The following is a 14852-nucleotide window of genomic DNA, read 5'->3' as shown; positions in this document are numbered from 1 at the left end:
CTACTTCAGTTTCAAACTTTGAATTTTTAGCTTCTCCTGTTGATTTTTCTGCCTCTTCTTTTAATTTGACATTTTCAGCCTGTATCATTTGAAATTTAAAATGAATCAGCTGTACTGTATTGTGAGGTGAAGCACTCGCCGATCCTCTTCTCGATCTCCCTTGATTCATTTTGGCCTTTTAAACAAAGGAACCAACGTTTTGTAGAGGAGTGAAGTGAAGTTTTCGATGTTTCTTCGTCAACTGTCGTTTGTCCTGCACAGAGATGCTGCTGTAGATGTGTCTCTAGCTGTGTCTGGATACAATGAAACATGCTGGAACTAAGTGCTTGTGTTGCACAGTTCTACTAAACATTCCATTCCATGCATGCTCCGCCCACATGGTCAGGAATGTCAGGTGCTGCATCTCCAAATGCTGCTCCTGTTGCCTAGCAATAACAGCTGTTTACTTTTTGGGGTCTGGTTCATTGTTTAATAAAGAAAACATGTCCAAGTATTGGGTGCTGAGGCTCAGCGCATATTCTAGCCTGCTGTGTGGGTGGGCAGCTAGAAATCACTGGTGGGCAACATGAGTGAGGAGAAAACTGGAGCAGCCAAGCAGGGAGCTGCAGGTTGCTGGTTTGAGTGTCTGTTCAGATGCTGGTGTCTCCTCTCTCTGAGATGTCTGCAAACAGTCCCAGATAAAACAATAAGGATAATAAACAAACACGTGACTAAAATAACAATTATGACTCTGATGTGTTTCATGTGTAGCAGGATGGCCTCTATACAGCAGTCGCTGCAAGCATCCACATCGCCACACTTACTATTCTTTAAGCAGGCGTGCTGGGCTCCTCTTAAGGAAAGTTTGAAACTTCATTTCCTTCATGCTGGTGAACTTTTTATCAAATATTTTCATCAAAGCTTCTCCATCACTGACAGGGATTGTTTGGATCTTCACACTCATCTCCACCAACCCTAAAAAATGAGTCTCACTTTGCTCATATAATGCCAGGAGTGTCTCCATATTCCACAAAAGTCTATGCAAACATGTAACAGTATCCCATATTCATAGAAATATTATTGATATTATAACAAAAGCTGTCACCAACACAATTGTCCCAAGTGCTTTTTTAAACAGGATTTTCAAACAGAGGATTTCCCTATAGCTTAATTTTTTTAAATATTTTGTACACAACAACAGAATAATTTCAGAAAAACACAAAATGACTGGTGTCAATATTATTTGCCCCACAAAAAAGGTTGAATATAAAACAATATTGCAAATATTGCACAGTTGAAAAAAAAAGCACTACAGCTCAGTTGTTCCCGCCCTCCTTTGTCCTCCTGTTTCCCCTCCCTCTCCCCTCCAACGAGGAGTTTGATGGTGTTACGAGTTCAAATATTGGGGATGGATACAAGAGGAAAAACCAAAATAACAACACTGGTCCGGCCGGGTTGAGTCAAACGATGATTTTAATGATCACACGCGTGGGAGATGGACACCGTACGCAGACAACATCAGATCTCAAAATGGTGGAGCATTGATCAAACCCTTATAGCCTCTGGTGCCTCCACCTAATCATAAAAGCCTAAACATTCACATCCTTTCTCTCACACAGCGCCTAAGCTACGACCTTGGCTCCCTGTTTATCTGCTCCTGCTGAGATGGGGCAGAAAACTCCAGTATGTTCTGTTCTCTTCTAATCAGACGAATAAGGCGATGACTTTCTGCAAACAGTATTTCTTATAACTCAGCAGTATAATGCATCATGAAACAATATCATTCATTCACAATAAATCAGCAGTCTAATGTAATGCAAATCAGTTTAACAAATGCAAGAGTTATCACCTTCTTCTAATTCAGGAGGATAATGCAAACTAAAACTACATAATAATTCACAATCTTCAATTAGGGGTCTAACGTGGCATAAAATAATATTATAATACCACACTGGCAAACTTCTCCCAATGTTTCCACTGAAGGGGTTGAAAGTTAAAAAGCGCCGAAGGTTAAGTTAGGTTTGGAGTAAATCATGGATGTGCACACGTGTTTGTGTGCAGCTTGTAGTGCAAACGTGCGTGCAGAATTCATGCAGACATGTGTAACTGGTCGTTTTGAGGTAGAAAAGAGTGATGCGTGGTCAAGCTGGTAGTTGAAAGTGTCAGTCAGAGTAGAAGAGCATTGTGTAAAAATGCAAGTAATAACAAAAAAGTGCAAGTCATTAATCGCATCACCCTGAAAAACCTGAGTAAGGAGTGCAGCTCCTGATGAAAGGAGGAGCACTGAAAACCAGGAAATGATGTTTCTGGAACAGTCTGATGACTGAAGCTGGATGTTTGAAGTCTCAGTGAACTGCTTGTCTTTTCCCCACAGCTCCTCCCTCAGCGATGTATATGGCTATATGTTCTGAACAATGTGCTGATGTCCGTATCAGGTAACAAACAGCGTGACACAAACGGAGAACATTGTGTCCACTCGATAATATGCTGCTCTAAAAAGGCTCCATCCTGCAGGCAAGTCGGCCCAGCTTTACTCGCACAGCCTGCCAGCTCTGTTTGAACAGAAAGGACATCTGCACAAGAAACACAGCAGCCTGTCGCTCAGCACCAACCGCCTCACTGAGCGGATCAGTCTCAGGTACGACACGCCATCACAGATGCAGGGAAACAGGAGCTGTAGGTGCAGCAGTGTTAATAATGTCATGTATGATGCTACCACTTGATTTTGAGGAAGGAGGATACTGTAAACCCAATTTTGTCTGCTTGTTCTGACCTGGATATTCTCTGTTGGCCACAGAAAGTTTGCCATATCTGTAAAGATTCCTGACACTAAAGGTTGTAGGAGGTGCAGTGTAGGTAAGCAATGCCGAGTTACTCTGGTCAGTCTGTTTGTTCACAGAGAACAACTGCAGACACTTAGTCCTGCTCTCTCTGTTTCAGCAAGAAACCCATACACAGATAGCACATTTCTGTGCGGGGCTGTCCCATCTGGCCTGGTTTTACTCTTGTGGTATGAGCCTCTTCAAAAGTTCATGCATCTAAAGGTTTGTACAGATATGTTGAACTTGCCACCTGAATAAATGTCTTCCTTTCTAACTCTAACCCGATTTCCACAATGCAAACCAGCCATTAGACCTGAATTACATAAAAGTAGACAGACAGCATATCAGAATCTGAAGCATGCATTGTTTTTTTTAATAACATATGCATACTTTTTATTCAAGCCCAACAAGATTTTAGAGACTAAATAAAAGAAACGTTGTATAAACGCCGTCCAAAAACACCAACAGCACCTTCTCTGGGTCCAAGCTCGTGTAACTGAATGGTTACCATGTGTTTTCTGTGCTACAGGAACAGTGTTATCAGCACACAGTTCAACGCCAGCATGCACCATTAGATCACATAGCAGACTAATTGACAGGTTTTTTGTGAATGTCTCGCACATTTCATGAAGATAATGTATGTACTGTGAGAACAGAGCTCTGTGTTAAGCCTGTCTGCAGTCCTAACACAGTGCTGCTTGGAGAAACACGCCTGTGTCACAACATTATGGAAAAGTGGCATCAGTCCAAAGACGTGCAGTTAGGGGACAGGTTCATTGGAAACGCTAAATTGCCCATAGGTGTGAATGTGTGCGAATGGTTGTCTGTGTCTATGTGTTAGCCCTGCCACAGACTGGGACCTGTCCAGGGTGCACCCCGCCTCTCGCCCTAAGACAACTTGTTTCAACAAGCTTCCTTCTTTCCGTGCATCAGGAGATAGTGGAGCACTCAGAGTCGTGCAGGTAACCCAGCTGGACCGAGACACTGTTCTCATCACCTTGGAAAGTAAGTCCCCTCGCATATTGTGAATCCTTCAAATGTCTTTCGTGCTCATTCTCAATCTGTGTACCGTTTGGACAGGAACTGTAAAGATCGTGAACCTGCAAGGACTTCCATCCAGACAGCTGGCTGCAGAAATAGTCTTTGACTTCCCCATTGAAACACTAGGTAGAAATAATGATGTGACAAACAGAGTGAATGAGAGCTGATGTGTGTCCTGAAAGCTGAGTGACACCTCCTGTTCTGTCAGTCTGCTTGCAGGATAGTGTGCTGGCGTTCTGGAAGCATGGCCTCAAAGGGAGGAGTTTCAGATGAGGTGATGAACTAGTAAATTCATCCAACGTTGGCTGAGCTCGTATCATGTGCTTATCATATTTGTTCTAAGTCATTACACATGTGAATTTTCACTTTATGTGCAGGTAACACAAGAAATTACAGATGAGAGTCGTGTGTTCAGAGTTCTGGGAACAAACAGGTATGTTAACTGTATGCTGACAAGAGCTATCAATCACTGTGAGAAACTAGTAATCCTAGTACATCAGAAGTAATCAGGATAGTATTTTTCTTGATACTATTGTTAATAGACCTGGAAGTGATTTTCAGAGTAGCATGTGGAAGTAGCATGAATACTGCTAGCATTAATGGTAGCATTAAAGCAGGAGTCACACTAGAGTGTTTGTTCTGTTGGTTACTCAGATCCAAGGATTTAGGAAATGCAGCCTATGTGTTTGCATGCAGCCCTCCAAAGAAAAACAGCCATTAAAGTTACCAACTACCGTCTACCTGACACTTTGTACAGAAAACTAATTTCCTTAGTGCTAATTTTCTTTATGCTAGTACCAAATCACAACAATAGTCACTTCAAGACACTGTATATTGTAAGGTAAAGGCCCTGCAATTATGGTGCACAAAGGTGAAAAACTCCCTTTTAGCAGGTGAAAACCTGAACCAGGCTGGGGGAGGGGCGGGCATCTGCTGCGATCGGTTGGGGGGGGTGAGAGGAGGAAGACGGGACAAAGACAATCTGGGGAAGAGAGCCAGAGAATATTCTCAACTAATGATTGAATGCAGAGAGGTGTTTAAATAGATAGTGAGTGAAAAGGGCGACTGAAGAAGAAACACTTGGTGCATCACGGGAACCCACCAGCAGCCTAGACTTAGGCTAACTAAGGGAGGATTCAGGGAAGAAAGGAAAGTTTGAAGCCTAATGTTAAAAGTAGAGAGGGTGTCCGTCTCCCAAACCCAAACTGGAAGCTGGTTCCACAGAAGTGGTGGCTGTAGCTCAGGTGGGGGAGCAGGTCACCTACTCCCCGTCTACATGCCAGATATCCTGCATGAAAGTTGCTCTCCGGTGCATCCGTCAGAGTATGAATGGGTGTGAACGGGTGAATGAGGCAAGCTTTGAGTGCTCAGAGTAGAAAACCACTATATAAGAACCGGTCCATTTACCATTTACCAAGAGGGGCCTGGAAACCGAAGGGTCTGGCTCCCATTTTACTTTTAAATACTCGGAGCGAAGTGCTCTAATGGGGTGATATGGTACTATAAGGTCATTAAGATAAGACAGGGCCTGATTATTCAAAACCTTTTATGTGAGGATTTTGAATCTTTTATTCTGGAGCCAATAAATGTTCTGTTTCTAGTCCCTGTCAGGACTCTCGCTGCAGCATGTTGGATTAACTGAGAGCTTTTAGGACATCCTGATAATAACCTCAGCACTTCCTTTTGATCATTTTTGTGGGAGGAGGGGACATTAACACCAGGTTTTCTCAAACAATTGACACACAACCTGTGAAAATGAATAATTTCAGTAACTACAAGTGTGTGTTTACATTTGGATCGTATAGATATCTGGCATTAAAGCTCAGTCTTCAGAAAATGTCCTTTTCTTTTTGATTTCTTTCAGAGCAGTCTGGAATTGATTTTTGACTAAATAATTAAAACTAATAATAATATATTACTATATTATATTACTAACAAATCCAGGACACCCCTGTTGATCCAGCAGCTCTTAATGAAGTTTGAAATAAGAATCGTGGTGAGTTCATTAGAAACATTTCACTTTTCTTTTTTAAATCAGTCATTACTGGAATCATCTGAAGTGCAAAAACAGTGGGATTATATATGAGAAGGACGGACTCAAAGACTGTCGTGTATCACATATATATTACATCGATGTCCAAAATCAATGCATCATTAATGAAACTGAAACAAAAGTACTGAATTTCATGTGGAAGACCAAACCTCAGCATTCAGGAAAGTCTTATACAGGAGCAAAGATAATGGACGTTACCCGGAGTTTTCCACTGTGAAACCAGGAATAACAGCTTAAAAATGTTTCTGTGATCTAAATCATTGTCAGCCTGGCAGGCAAATAGCGTGGACACCAAAGTTTGTGAACGTGATAACCTGAGAACAAAGACATGTAGGATTTTAAATCGGTACCATAGGTGTGTCTACTGGGAGGCTGAGGCTTAGCGCTGCTGGCTGCCAGTACTAAGTATTATTATACAACCCTTATTTAGTGGATCTTATCTTCTTTCCTTGTGTTTCAGTTAGTTTTTACTCAAACTGGGTGTAGAAGGAATCCCTGCAAAGGTTTCTTTTTCTTCTGTGTTATGTTTTATGTATTTCTCAGCTCTTTGCTTCCTTTTTTCTACTTTAAACTTGTTTGTATGCTGGTGTGTAAATGTTCACACTTATCATAAAGTTTAAAAAAGTAGTAGGCGTGGTGATGAGCAGGAACAGGAGTAAAACTCCAGTAAGTGTACCAGTACTGTACCAGTGTGTAGCATTAAAGTCAAACTACAGTGGTTGTAGTATCAGTAGAGTAGTGTTAGTACTAGAGGTGGGAGGAGTAGAAGCAGGTGGAGGCACTGGCTTTAGGTTAGTACTGCCTTTCTCTGGCTCTCCTTTACAACTCATCTCCTTCTCATTTGCTGACAATGTGCAGAGCCATCATCCTTCAGAGCACACCGACTGATGACCCGTCAGCACTGAGCAGCCTGTACATCCTGACAGGACACGAAAGCAGCTACTGAGAGAGGACACGGGGCTCATTCGACGGTGTTACCAAAGAAAAGCACAGCCTGTCTGTAACTGTGGGGTGGAAACGATGCTCTGTTTCACTGAGGCTGTGCCAGGAAACGGTTCAATGCTGGGAATGACAAATGTTAGGAAGGTATCCTGCTGACTGTCCAGCCTTCACCTGTACACAAGACACCTGTCAAGGTCCTCGCTGGGGTTATAGTTGATAAAGCTTTCTAGCTTTTCTTGTCTATTCAGCTTACCTGCTTAAATCAGACCTTTCTGTTAAAGCTAATGCAGACTCCACTGATCCGCCCGCTCAGTGTGGACGGGAGAATAACCTGAACATGGCCTCTGGGACATCATCATACTGATGTTATGAAGCGCGCAATCAGGTTTTCTTCTTGATCAGACTGAGGGGCAGACTGAGTGTGTTTTGGTGCCTCAACATTCAGTCATGTTCTGTAAAGCCATTTTCTGTCTGCATGCTGCACATAACCTCTTTGGACCAGAGTGCTGTGACACCTACACCTTACACCTGCAGGAGCTGCTCGGCCATAGAAAGCTGCTCTGTGAAGTGCACGGCTTTTTTGCCAGTGTTGATTTTATGGGTTTAATGTAATAACTAATTTTTCACATCATCGTCTGAGTCGTAATCCCAACGAGGAAACCTGGAATGTAAAACTTGATGGACGCTCCAGCTGAAGAGTGAAGTGTCAGACTTTTAATGGATCTTTCAAGCATTAGCGTACTTACAATGGCAGAAACAGTGCCACGTCTAAAGCATAGGAGCCATCTTCATCTCATTCTTCCCATTTCATGCAAGTTTTTTCTCATCCTCAGATGGACAGAATTTGGTTTGCTGACTTCATTCAGTCACACCATACTAGAGCATAAAAAGTGGAAATAAACTGGTCAGTAAGAAAGTGTGATGCTTGAAAGTATAGCGTAAGGACAGCAGCAGCACTGCATTTACAGCTGATATGATGACTTCAGCATCTTTAAAGAACTGTGAAGGAATTATCAGTGCTAACACAACCTTAAGCACGTGATGTGACCGTATACACTGCTTACACTTTCAGTATCCTTACTTAAAGAGAACATCTCAGAAAAAAGTACAGTTAGCAAGAAGCTTTGAGAACAAGGCAGTGTTATTGTATGCTAACCACCGTGGTGGTGTAGCTTGTCCTGATAAAAAGTGAATGTGGTCACATTATACTTGTTAACTAAAATGAAAAAATAAAATAATTCCACTACATGGGTAAAGATATTTATGATATTTATGGAAAGGATACTATAAAAGTAACACTGGCCTTTCCATGAGAGAAACTTGAAGTACAGTATGCATGTTGAGATTAATGTTTTTTTAATATGTTTTTGCTACTATGTGAAGATGTGATGTTATTAACAACACAGAATAGACAGAAATAAAGATTTTCATATCTCTTGGAGTTTTATGAAGAGTTTGTTGGGTTGTTCTTCTTTGAATGTGTGGATCGATGCTTCTGCGATTTATATGTAAAAAACATTTTGAATTCCGTTTGAGAAGATAAATGAAGGTTCTTGCGTTCAAGTGGAGGCTCTAGCAGACTGAGAAAGTAACTGCATAACTGTGTTATTCCTGCACCCATAGCAGCAAGTAAGTGAAGGCAGTGATGAGCGCTGATGAGTTCTCAGATCACTCAGTCAGTCTCTGAGCGTCACCTTTATTGTGATCGCGCACTTTAAGCTTTCATGCCTGTATTTTTGCACAATTGTGATAATACTGTATTGAAAGAAATCTGTGCACAGACGAACATGGGGCGGCTTTGCTCAGGTAGTAGAGGAAGGTGCTTCAATCCCCGTCTGCATGCCAAATATCCCTGGGCAAGATACCAACCCAGAGTTGCTCTCCGAATGTGTGTGAACATTACACAGAAAGTGCTTACAGAGAAAAGTGCTTGCGTACACCTGAATGAGGCAAGTTCTTTAAAGTGCTTTGAGTACTATATAAGAACCAGTCCATTTACATCGCCAAAGCACTCAATACTCTCTTTACAAAGTTCTCTGTAGTTTGTTTCTCCAGCACCATATTTGACCGCGGTCAAGTGAGCCCTCACTTAGGACGACACAGTCAAGCCAGCCGCACCTAAAATGTTGTTGCACTATTCTTATGCATATTACGGTACGGGTGCCGACTGGCTTAGAAACGCAGTCTTTTGTGTCCTGACACTATTGTACTTCACAATCCACTCCCAGTTTTGGTTCATCTCCACTTTTCACCCTGTGATCCACAGCAAAAATTACTGTACGATTCAGAGAAAATTTACAGTAAAATTTACCCAATATACAGTACTGTACTTTTAATATCCTCATCTTTGAGCTCAGATTACACAAAAACTGTAAGAGGTGACACTGATATTTCACTGGATTCTGACTCTAGGCCATCTCCACTTTTTACCCAGTGAGCCACACCCAAAATTACTGTACTGTTTCTGAGATTGCTGTGTTAACCCTCTCAAGGCAGGCGTTGCAGATTTGCAACAGTTAAAAGCTAACAACCTGATCACCCCACATACATATTTCATGAGTTTTTTACTCAGAAGTACCACTGCAGGTATTATTTTGTGCATTAGCAACAAAAACTTAATTTGAGCCTGAGAGGGTTAAGCATGAGTATGACAAAGGCTAAGAAAATATACTGCCTACAATAATATCAAATTTAAACAACAAATTACAAAATTGCCACACCTGCTGTTATTGCCAGGTGTTCGATAGAGCATTATTTAGTCATAAAAAATACATATCACTGAAATATCATCAGTGAAAGAAATACTCTCACTATGTAAGACATGTTAGCAAATTCAGTTAATAGTCAAGTCAAGTCAAGTTTATTTATAGAGCACATTTAAAAACAACCAAGGCTGACCAAAGTGCTGTACAGTAAATACAGATAAAAATACAATATAACACAATTTCGTAATAACACCTCGCTGATAAAAATAAAATAAAAATATATAAAACAAATAAATTAAACCTTTCTAAAAGCCAATGAAAAGAGGTGAGTTTTAAGAGCGGTTTTAAAAGTTTCTAGGCTTTTGGAGAGTCTGACGTGAGGAGGTAAACTGTTCCACAGTCTGGGTGCAGCCACAGCAAACGCCCTCTCTCCCTTTGTCTTTAATTTATACCTGGGAACATCTAAAAGCATCAGGTCGGCTGACCTCAAAGATCTCCTGGGGCGATAAGTACTAAGGAGTTCTGACAGGTAAGAAGGTGCAGTGCCATTTAAAACCTTAAAAGCCAGCAATAAGATTTTAAAATCAATCCTAAAGGCAACTGGGAGCCAGTGGAGAGAGCAGAGAACCGGAGTGATGTGGTCTCTTTTTTTTGAACCGGTCAACAGGCGAGCGGCAGCGTTCTGCACCAGTTGAAGGCGATGTAGACAGGAACGATCTAGGCCAGCATAGAGGGAATTGCAGTAGTCCAGCCGTGAAGTAATAAAAGCATGGACCACTCTTTCTAGATAGTTCCTGCAAAGGTAAGACTTGACTTTGGCTAAAATCCGCAAATGATAAAAAGATCCCTTAACTACAGAGCTGATTTGTTTATCAAGTTTAAAAGCATTGTCAAAAATATCACCATTAATAAATAATGTATCAAATCTATACAGATGTTTGAAGGTATAATGCAAAGCATGTTTGTTTCTTATGGCTTACAAATGTGTTTGCCTTTAACATAATTTACATTTCATTTATACAGTTTCACAGACGAAACAAAATAGGTTTCCTGAACTGTTCTTCGTGGCCTAATTTTGAATCCTTCTGAGGGGGATGCATTATCCATGAAGGTGGGCAATTTGTTCGTCGATCTCTGACCCTCGCTGACTCTGACGCCTCCTAATTCTGCTTCCAGCCTTCCTGATTAATTTGTTGTCACTGATGCTGTCACCAGTTGTACACAACATCTGTTTGTCCACCAGTCTAATCTGTAATTCAGGTGAACCCAGAATTACCTGCATCTTTGTAATGTTTCAGAAAATATACACTATATGTTGATGGGCTTTGTCCCACTTTTCTTTCCTTTATAATCTCTGTGGTTTTAATGACAATTCATATACAGATTGTGGAGGACATTTTATTCAACACTCAAAAAAGTTCCTCACCAGCAGACTGTAGTACAATTTCAGCCCACAGTTAATAAACCCATCCAATGCAGCGTTATCAGAGAAATTATCCAAGTGTTATGTTTGTATGTACTGGTAATCTATTTATCATTTATCATGATTCCTGCTCTGATGATTACTTTCTTCTCCTTCTGTAATTTTAATAGATAAAGGATGTGCACAGACGAACGCTGGAAGTCCAGCAGTTCATCTAAACAAAAGGCACTTAGACTAAAACAGATATTGTCAATGGAAAATTGTATTTAGTAGTCAGTATAATCTTTTAGTGATATAAGTTTGCTTATGGTAGGATGCTGTTTGTAGTTATTTGGTAGTGACAGGATGTGTGATTTTTAGCAGGCTTGGTTCACCCCCACATCCTGGGAGCATGGGAGAGGTCGTACCTTGTTTTATTGTTTTAACGTAGCTATGTCTGTTTTAGTCTAAGTGCTTTAACTGCTGGACCTCCTCACCGTGCCATCTAGGGTGGGGGAGACTACCCTCTTTATGACCAAGGATGTACCTTTTGTGCTTTCATGTTATATGACCCTTTGATCAACACACACACACACACACACACACACACACACACACACACACACACACACACACACACACACACACACAATGGAGTATAAATAAAGACCGGGGCAGTTCTCTCACTGGAGTCTCTTAGAGTGGAGGCTGCCCTTGCTAGCAAGAAGTTCTGTGTGTTTTCTCTTCTCTGAGTCTTTACTGAAGAAGTGTTTTAGAACATTTTCCCTAACATTTACAGATACGTTTATCCTACCATAAATCAATAAGACAAGGTACGACCTCTCCCATGCTCCCAGGATGTAGGTGTGAATGCCAGAACACTCTGGAATGCACACCAAGCCTTTGCAGACTATTAAGGATCAAACCTCTACCAATCTAAAACTAATTATAAAACTAAGCATATATAAGTAGATAAAGCATAAATGATAATCAACAATACAAAACCTGACAACCTGTAAATTGTAAATGGTGTAAAACCACTGTCATTTAATGGCATTGCACAGCTTCAAGCATTTCACCTCATGTCATACTGGGTATGGTTGTGTGTGTGACAAATAAAATTTGAATTTGAAAGTCTTTCCAGGTGAGTTTGATCCAGGAGGGTCTGAAGCCAGAGTCAGACAGAGACTGTGCAGAGACTGTAGAAGGACAGAGCAGCAGCAGAGCAGTCCAGATACACTGATGATCCTCTGTCAGATCCAGAGGGACACACAGGGATGATGCTGGACTCTACATTGTGTCTGACAGTGGCGCTGTTCTCAGAGCAGTTCACTCTGCAGCACTGACAGTCATCTGCACTTCTTCTCATTCCTCTGTCAGTCACTGCTGGATGAAGCTCTCCTCTCCACCTCCCAGTAACATGGCCCAGTCAGAGCGTCTCTACACACAAGCTGCTGCTGCTTCAACCTCTCTGGATCATCAGGACACAGCTCCTCCTCTCTCAGCACACACACCGTCCTGTTTACCATCATCACCTCCACCTGCAGAGAGAAGAAGGAAGAGCAGAGGAGATAAACGAGTGTTTCCAGAGACTCTTCATCAGCTGTCAGTCAGTGATGCAGCACATCCAGTATAAAGAGCAGCAGGGACTTCAGTGCTGGGACTGTACTAGGACTCATTGTTGCTTCACTTTTTCTAATCTTTGGATTTTTATTGAAGTTGATGAAAATGTTTTTCCCTCCTAGTTTGAGTTTGGACTTTCATTCATTAGAAGAACCTTGGTGTGTCCACTCTGAGCTCTGTAGGAACCCCAACAACAAACCCAACAATCCAGATGGACAGTTCCAGCTGTTAACTGGAGGAATTCCATCCAAACATCTGCTCTCACTAAATTCTTCCTCACCTACAGACTGTGTTCTTCACTGCTTTAAACTTGGAAATGAATGCAGTCATTGGTCTGCGTGCTGCTTTGTTCAGAGAGCTGATTGGCTGTTGACAGTGTTTGATCAGAGCATGTCAGCCGTTACTATGGTGACCATAAAGGTCAGAAACAGGAAGTGTTTGTGTCCAATCCTGAAGCCTGTCACCATTCTCCTCTCACAGCTTCACTGAGAAGCTGCAGCTTTACAGGAAACACTGGATCTTTGTTTCATACTGACTGTGTTTAGTACAATACTGCTGACAGCACCACCCACTCACTCCATCACTCTACTGACCTCAGAGTCTCCAGTCTGTAGTCTGGACTCTGCTGAAGATCAGACAGCTGCTTCACATCTGGATACTTCAGGTTATTTCCTCTCAGCTCCAGCTCTCTCAGATGGGAGGGGTTGGACTTCAGTGCTGCTGCCAGATAATCACAGCTGATCTCTGACAAACCACAGCCCCACAATCTGTATAAAGAATGAAAGATGTAAGTTTATTAGACAAAGTGTGAGCTTGAAATCATTCAGTGTTTCATCATCTGTTCAGAGCTGAAGAAGGTTCAGAATGTAGAAGTTTAAAAAATGGAAACTCCAAACAGCTGAAGCCAACAGGAAGCAGCTTCAAACAGGAAACTGTGCAGAGTTTCAGACTATATGTCCTGATGCAGCCAGTTGGATTTTGGAGATTTGAATCTCTGTTCTGTGACTAAGTCCTTGAATCATTTCTTCCAGTTGGTCCAACAAGACAGACTAAGTGTTGGACATGTGTTGTGGCTCCATTAGGGGAGCTTCTAAATGTGATGTGATGGCCCCTCTGGGTCTGTCAGGTCACAGGACTGAAGAGAGCTCAAACTGGGCACACAGTTGTTCCAGTCTGGACCAAAGACTCTATACTGGGACTGAGGGACTGCTTTGACTGCACCCACTGGGACTTTTTAAAGGCTCATGTTCTCACTTAGATCATCGATTTCTACTTACATTTCTTTCTGGGAAAAATGGGGATTACTTTGGAAACAGGAAGTATTTTCCCCAATAAGCAGCCCTGGATTAGTAAATCACTCCAACATGTTCTCAGGCAGAAGAAGCTGTCTTGTTATGAGGGAGAGAAGAAAAAGATTGAGGCACAGAAACTTGTTGAAAGAGAGATAAAGCAGCTAAAATCAGGTGTAAAAGTAAAGCAGAGGATGAGCTGAATAAAGGACACTCAAGGCTGGCTTGGAAAGGAATGAAGTCCATGGTGGGGATGCAGAACAAGGAGCAAAGATGAATGTGATGCTGAATCAGCAGAAGACTTGGACTCATTGGATTCCAGCTTTGATATCATTGATTTCAATGAAGAGCTTTGTGATTGTAGCAAAGGGCTGGTAGCTCTGAGAGTCCCACTGATGAGGTGTTTGTGTGGAAATCTCTTAGTGGGAGCAAAGAGAGAAAAAGCCCTGGTCCTGATGCTGTGGGAGGGAAATGATTGAAGTGTGCTGTGAGGAACTGACTGGGAGATTTTCACACATTTTCCAGTCCTCCTTGGAACAACAGGAAGTTCCCAGCATATGGAAACAAAAGTTAAGTGTCCTATGGCACTCAGCAGGGATGGGTACTGGTATCCGGTGCCATTATGGCACCAGTTCTGACATAAACGGTAGTAATGTTGGGATTTAAATATATATTCTTAGTGCTTATTTGCTGATTATAATATTTTATGTATTTTAATAAGAGAGGGCCAGCTCTGAGTAGAGTCCGAGCCAAAAGTACTGACAGGAAACTGCATGCTTTTGCAGAGCACGAGGTGCAGACAGAAAGTGAAACTAAGCAGAGTGTTTTGATCAAAACTTAGAGTGTGTGACGTGCTGCCGAAATATATAAATAACCATGCTGGCTGCTGCTGCTTTCAGACCTGAGCGTGTGTGTTCGTGTGTTCAGGTCTTCGTTCCCGGGATAGTAAAATAAAGATCATTTTTTGAGCTTTGAGCACCCTGGGTCCAGTCTTTC

The 14852-nt window shown here is 41.8% G+C and overlaps 1 protein-coding gene and 2 long non-coding RNA genes across 3 annotated transcripts in view; 2 read left to right on the top strand and 1 right to left on the bottom strand.

The window, feature by feature from the left end:
- The window catches only part of LOC143416584 (NACHT, LRR and PYD domains-containing protein 12-like), a 294773-nt gene that overhangs the window by 42172 nt on the left and 237749 nt on the right, over positions 1-14852 (bottom strand). The gene's annotated exons all lie outside the window — the stretch shown is intronic.
- On the top strand, positions 2140-3023 carry LOC112432720 (uncharacterized). The gene is made up of 4 exons (XR_013096980.1): positions 2140-2414; positions 2494-2617; positions 2777-2835; positions 2920-3023. It is a non-coding gene; the product is annotated as an uncharacterized LOC112432720 (long non-coding RNA).
- On the top strand, positions 3718-8273 carry LOC112432721 (uncharacterized). The gene is made up of 5 exons (XR_003023203.2): positions 3718-3806; positions 3882-3968; positions 4051-4116; positions 4220-4275; positions 6754-8273. It is a non-coding gene; the product is annotated as an uncharacterized LOC112432721 (long non-coding RNA).

Source organism: Maylandia zebra, linkage group LG3, assembly GCF_041146795.1.
Source record: "Maylandia zebra isolate NMK-2024a linkage group LG3, Mzebra_GT3a, whole genome shotgun sequence".
Taxonomy (NCBI): domain Eukaryota; kingdom Metazoa; phylum Chordata; class Actinopteri; order Cichliformes; family Cichlidae; genus Maylandia; species Maylandia zebra.
Note: the sequence above shows the minus strand (reverse complement) of the source record. Positions and strands in the feature narration are given on the sequence as shown.